Source organism: Monodelphis domestica, chromosome 2, assembly GCF_027887165.1.
Source record: "Monodelphis domestica isolate mMonDom1 chromosome 2, mMonDom1.pri, whole genome shotgun sequence".
Taxonomy (NCBI): Eukaryota; Metazoa; Chordata; class Mammalia; order Didelphimorphia; family Didelphidae; genus Monodelphis; species Monodelphis domestica.
Window position 1 is genome coordinate 139,227,163 of NC_077228.1, and position 6,802 is coordinate 139,233,964.

At 46.2% G+C, this 6,802-nt stretch overlaps 1 pseudogene; it reads right to left on the reverse strand.

The window, feature by feature from the left end:
• Positions 1 to 1,843: 1,843 nt before the first annotated feature.
• LOC100619673 (thiamin pyrophosphokinase 1-like) lies at positions 1,844 to 2,621 on the reverse strand (annotated as a pseudogene).
• Positions 2,622 to 6,802: the final 4,181 nt, after the last annotated feature.

Consider the following 6,802-nt stretch of genomic DNA (forward strand, 5'->3'; position numbering starts at 1 on the left):
AGGACAGGGAACACACCCTGAGTTGTGGAGTTTGAGAAAGAGATTGTGGCCAGGGGCTGGGATACCAAGATACAGTGGGAGAAACTTCTTTTTTTTCCCCCTTCACTGAGAATCATCTTTATTGATTTTGAGCAGAGAATTGCTTGGTAGTTCTCTTATCAGATTCCCCAGTTGGCAGTCCTGGCTCTTCCCATCATCCATTCAGAGATGAAAGAAGAGCCAATTCATAGCATCTGCGGCAGAATGCCAATGGTCCCTTTTCTTAGAGAATTAAGAGGTTATACATCATCCATACCTCAAAATGAATTGAGCAGTTTTTCCTAAAATTGCACTTGTTGTTTTATAAATCCTTAACTCAGATCTTAGAATGGATGTAGATTCCAAGAAGAGTAGCAAGGGCTAACTAAGCATTTGGGATTAAATGACTGGCCCAGTTAGGAAGTATCTGAGGCCAGATTTGAACCCGGGATTTCTTGTCTCCAGGTCTGGCTCTCCATCCCCTGAGTCACCTAGATAGATGTCCCTAAGTTGTTTGTGTGTCAATACTCAGCTTAGTAAGCACTATAGTCATGATTGTGGATGATGAGGAAATAATAAGTAAAATCTCTTTACAGAAGAAATGTTTCAATAGCTGAGGTTTGTGATCTGAGGTGGGTGTCAGGGATGACATGATCATAGCCTGCACATTTGCTTATATATGCCTTGACTGTTGAACTTTGTTCCTGTTTCTTAGTTAGGAAGGTAATAAGAAGTTCACCCCCTCTATTAATTTTTATCTATCCAGAGTTTGTTAAAATAGCCACTACTTGTATTTTGGGAATCTTTGGGGCAGAAACCCTAATGGGGTAATAATAATGGCTATCCATAGGTTAAAAAACTGGATTTGGGCAAGGAATGATCAAACAGGGTCCCCTAGTATAAAAATTTATCTTTGGTTAAATACTCTTATCTTCTTGCCAAAGACTAAGAGGATTAATTCTGTTTAATTTTCAGTCTTTTTTTTTCAGTCATATCTGACTCTTTGTGATTGACTCCATTTGGGTTTTTCTTGGCAAAAATACTGCATTTCCTTCTTCCCCTCATTTTACAGATGAGGAAACTGAGGCAAATGCAGTTAAATGGCTTGCCCAAGGTCACAGTGCTAGTCAATATCTGAGTCCATATTTGAACCCAGGAAGACAAGTCTTCATGACTACTGGCCTGGCACTCTTTCCAATGTACCCTCTAGGTGCCCATTCTGATTTAATACTTTAGGTGATTGAATTTTGCCCAGTCTCTTTGGATAACAATGAGGGCTACAGCACTTATCAGTGATTTGAGAACAATAAAAGAATAAGTTTTTGCCAGAAGCATAGAGGTAAATTAGGAAGTTTTGATCTTAAGACTTTGCAGCTTAGTCCAATGAGATAAGTGGGCGGCAGACAACAGAAATGTACTTTGGTGGAAGCTTGGGGATAGGACCTGACAGTTTCCTGAGAAACCTATTAGGGACTTTAAAGGGGGGGGGGCATTATTGGGAGGAGAAGAAGAATGATTTGTTGAACTCTACTGTCAATATTTAGATCTGAATTTTCAGGAGGACTTGTCCAAATTTATGTTGTTGTTTTTTTTTAAGCTAATGACTTTGTTTGATTACCTGAAACTAGCCATTCATTTCCCCTTACTTTAAAAATTAAATTTTCTCCTTTAAAATATTATAGCCTAAATGGCAAGAAAACAATGATTAAAAGACAAAATTAAAAAAAAAAACTAGCCACTCCTTCCCTTCGTGGCTTATGTTACTGGCCTGATCCAGAGGTATTTCATCTGTTTATTGTTGTTGTGTTTTTTTTCTCCAGTCATAAGCAAATTAGAGAAGGCAGGGATGGAGTTTGGAATGTCATTCTCGGGGTTCGTTTTTGATGCCCATGGTCCAGATGAGAGGATGATCTGTTTCCATGGTCACAACTCCAGAACCATAACAGGTATTTGAAGTGCTGACTAGCATTCCAAACATGAGGACATCATTGGTGAGGTTCCATTTTAGGCCTGTTGTGGTGACATGCTTACAAGGGTGTCCAACAGGAACAAGGCCACACCAATCACCTTCCAATCCCATGTCTACATGCAGTTTGTGCTTTCCCGGCTGAAGCAGGCAAATGAGGGAATCTGCTTGTATGATAATAGGCACTAGAGTGATGCTAGTTGCATGAAAAAGGGTCTCCACAGAAGCCATGATCTGGCCAAATCGTCCGGCAAGGCCACCCAGTGTCACAATCATGTCCACCTGGAGATCTTTTTCTACTATCTTCTTCTGGAGAACTTGAAGGCATTTAGTAAAATCAGTCATAATTTTGATCAGGGGTTGAAACAAGCTCACATCCCTTGACTTTGCAATACTCTTTGAATTCAGGTAAGAAGCTCTCCCGCTGGCCTTCAGTGATATCGTACAAGTGGTTAGAACCTCCATCGGCACACGCTTTTAGAAGAGCTTTATTCCATAGATGATGAAATTGATTTCAATCCAAAGGTTGATTAAGGATCAATAGGTAAAACTTCAAATTTCCAGTGGGAAGCAGGCATTCCAGCAGGGAAAGGATATGCTCCATTATTAGCTTCTGCACAGTGGCCCGGAGAGCAACCCACCAAGTGAGGCAGAGAGCAATTAAATAGCTAAGAGCAAAGGCAATCAACTGCTCGGTGTTCCCCTGCCAAGCCTCCAGAGCCTCCAGAGCCTCCAGAGCCTGGCATGCCAAAGCTGCCTGGGAGAAACTTCTAAAACAAAAAGGGTGCTTGAGGTTTGAATATTTCTATCACTCCTATTCAGGTGTTTAATGGATGCTTGGTGGTCCATTGTTCAGTCTAACACAAGCTTAATCTGGGACTTTCCTTAAGGCAAGGGACAGGTAAAAACTTGAGGATTCCATGAAAGCAAATTCAACAGGAGATAACCACTTCTTGAGAATCTTATATTCTAAAGGAGGAGATAACTTTTGTTGGGTAGTAGATGGCCATGGAAGACAGTTTTGTCTAGAGAAATGGTATGAGGGTATAGGATCCCCTGAACACTTCAAGCCTCTAGAGTCCTGATAGTGAACCTATGGCACACTTGCTGAAGATGGCATGCAGAGATGTCTCTGTGAGCAGGCCTGAGCCCCTCTGGGCATTTGCTCCATTCCCCTTCTCCACCACACCTCCCTGTCTTTACTCCTTCCCCTGAGCAGAGCACTTCCTCCCTAGGGGCCCCAGGGAGGCACCAGTGCAGAGTAAGGGGGGATTTGGAGGAAAGGAAGGGGAATTGTGGGGGATGGTTCTCCTCTCCTGCTATTCCACAGCACTACTCCCTAAAAGATCTCTACTTTCTTCCTTCCTTCCTGGTCAGTCACCAGTCTGGAGGGTTGGATGTTCCAGGGAGGCTGGATGCAGGGCAGGTCCCAGTGGCTGCATGGGGAGGCTTCCCCCATACACACACCCCTCAAGCTGGCTGGGAGCCAGCCCCCCTCCCAACACAGATTAGGGTGCTCAGTCTCTGAACTGCCCCCTCCCAAAGATTCCCCCACCATCCACCTTCCTGGCAGATCCAAGCCCAGGCAGCAGCCCCCTCTCTTGGCTGCTCCCCAGGAAGATTGGATGCAGGGGGTCTCTGTAGCTACAGAAGACCACTTCTCCCCACCCCAGGCAGGAGGCAGCCCACCCTGAAACTCAAGGAGGGGGCATTTGGTCTCAGAGCCACCTCCACCCCCAGGCTTCTTTGGCCCCCTCACTCTACCCCCCCTCCCCATACAGCTGGGTGCTGGGGCAGGTCCTGTGGCACAGGAGGTGACTTGGGGAGGACTGGAAGCTTGCCTCCCTCCTATGTAGGGGGTGGGGCACTGCACACAGTCTGGGGGCTGGGGTGGGGCCCAGCTCAGGGTCCCCAAAAAGTTCTAAAAGGTTTGTCATACCTACTCTAGAGGAATCCCAGGTCAAAAAAGCATGTGAGGAATTCCTTGATCCTGGACCCCAGGAATGCTGGTGGCCAAAGAAAACTGATCCACTGTGCTCTTTCTGGTGGCAAAAAATTGGAAAATGAGGGGATGCTGTGCTAAAAGGAATAATAAAGTGGAGGAATTCCATGGAGACAGGAACAACCTCCAGGTAGTGATGCAGAGCGAAAGGAGCAGAATCAGGAAAACATTGTACACAGAGACTGATACACTGTAGTACAATCGAATGTAATGGACTTCTCTATTTGTGTCAATGCAATGTCCCTGAACAATCTGCAGGGATCTAGGAGAAAAAACACTATCCTCAAGCAGAGGACAAACTACGGGGGGTTAAAACACCCAGGAAAGGCAACTGCTTTACTACAGGGGTTGAGAGGATATGATTGAGGAGAGACTCTAAATGAACACCTTAATGCAAATACCAACAACATAGAAATGGGTTCAGATCAAGGACACATGTGATACCCAGTGGAATTGCGTGTTGGCTATGGGAGGGGTTGCAGGAGGGGGGAGGGAGGAAAAGAAAATGATCTTTGTTTCCAATGAATAATGTTTGAAAATGACCAAATAAAATAATGTTTAAAAGGAAAAAAAGAAAAGAAAAAATAAAAGAAAACTGATCCAGGTGAGACCAAAGAGACAGTTGCTTAAACAAAATATTCTGAGAGTGAGCCATTTCCTTCTGTTTTCCATGCATTTTCCTTAGTTTTGACATGGAGGCATACCTTCTATTGGCATCTCAAACACCATTGCATTCTCTAAGATATGCAACTCACCCTCCTTTATGATCATAGCCTAATATGTCATAAATAATGAATACCAGGGGCAGCAGGGTAGTTCAGTGGATTGAGAGCTAGGCCTATAGATGGGATTGTTTAAAGACAATCCACTCTATGTAGGGGCTAAACGCAAGCCAGGCCAGTGACTCTTTAGCTCAGTAGGCCTGTGTCAGTCTCCTAAGCTGAAGGTCCCCAGTTTGATCCTCAATCCTCAGAAGGAGGGTGCGATATAGAGGCGTCTGGAGACAAGAAAAATCACTAGACTGGGGCTGAGCCCCCACCTAGAGTGGATTGTCTTTACCTTAGGGTCCATTGTTCAGTCTGAAACTGCTAGCCTGAGATTCCCTTCAGGGTAGATTCTCACAGGAACAAGTACAAGCTTTGGGGTCTCCAACTTACAAGTTAGTCCTGAAACTCAGGGTTCATCAGATCTTACTAGGCTACAAGTTTGGGGTTTCTAGATTCCATGTTGACAGGGGTTACCCTCCCCAACCAGATAATGTCAAGCTCTCCCCCAACAGAATCACAGGGATGGTGAGGGGAGCTCAGGGGACAGTAGACTGCCTGCCCTTTCCAATAGCATGGGTCTTTGTTTGTTTGTTTGTTTTACTGTCTCCTGGGCAGTAGATGAAAAGGAATGGAATGAAGGAAACAAACATTTGTTAACATCCTACTATATGCCAACTTCTTAACAGCAAGCCTGGGAGATAAGTGCATAGCAGTTTTCCCATTTTACAGTTTAGGAAACTGAGGTTTACATAGGTTAAATCACTTGCCCAGGATCACACAACTAGTACATCTGTGAGGCAGAATTTGATCACTTCAGGACTAAGCAGTCTATCTGATGCCTTCTGCAACTCGAATGGGGATGGATGGAGAGAGGAATGTTACTTCTAGTGGGGATACTGGGTGGGTGACAAGTTGCCAGGGCAAGTCCTTGTTTCCTGGTGTCTTGAATATGAAGCATGCAATGGGGCTGGCTTGATAAAATGGGGTAAGGTGACTTTACTCCCAATCATCCACCAGCCAGTTGGGGCAGCTCAGGTCCAAGTTCCTAAACTGTGTGAATTAATTGGGATGGGAGAGTTGCTGGGAGAGGGGAAGAGGAAGAGGAAGGTGAGGAACACAAGTTTCTGGGTAAAAACGGCTGGAGACTTCGACCAGGAGGAAGAAGCAAGAAGAGCCCGTGTCAGGAGAGACAGAAAGTAAACCCTCCAACTGGGTGTGACGTAAAGTTCCGTCACCAGTGACACAGGAGATGAGTAATAGCCAAAGAAGTGGAATCCCAAGAGCTATAAGCGCAAGTCCAACTGGAACCATAGTAAAAGACTCTCCTAGAAAACCCGAGCGATTCGCTGTTGAATTCTTCCTTCGGCAGTTCAGAGATCAGCCTCAACGCCACCTCTCCTGGCCTTGGATCTGCAGAGTACTCTCGGTCACCTAATAAGTGAGTGAATGAACGGACCTGAGGACGTCCAGACTCTCCCTTCCTCTCAGCAGAAGTTCTCAAAGTTGTGGTTTGGAGGGAGGAGGTGGGAGAAACTTTGAAAGAGCCAGGATTTTATTGGAAAATGCAAAGGAGGAAGAGCGGGGGGAGGGAGTAGGGGGATGGGGAGAGGGGAAGGGAGAGTACCGGGCGGGTAGCTCCTGGGTACCCTCTTAGCACACCCAAGTGAGGCCCCCAGCGCCCGAGGTCTGAGGACCCAAAAAATGCTCCAAAGAGTATCAATTGCAACGCGGGGTTGCCCGGCCATGTGGCTGGGCGTCCAGCGGCACGGGAAGGCCTGGGGTGCCGGTGAGAAGTGACGGGGAGCCAGGACTCCCGGGAAGTGCAGGGCGCAGGCAGGAGGCGCGGGGTGGTCCGAGGTGGGCGGCGTCTCGGTGGCGCGGGGCGACTAGGGATGGGGAGTTGGGGGTCCTCCGGGAGGGGTGCCGCTCTAGTCCCTGTGGTTACTAATACCACTCCGAGTTAAACTCTGAGCCTGGGAACAATGTCTCAGGAAAATATAACACAATTGGGAATTTCCATCGAACTAGAGAACTTGAGGTCTTATGTAC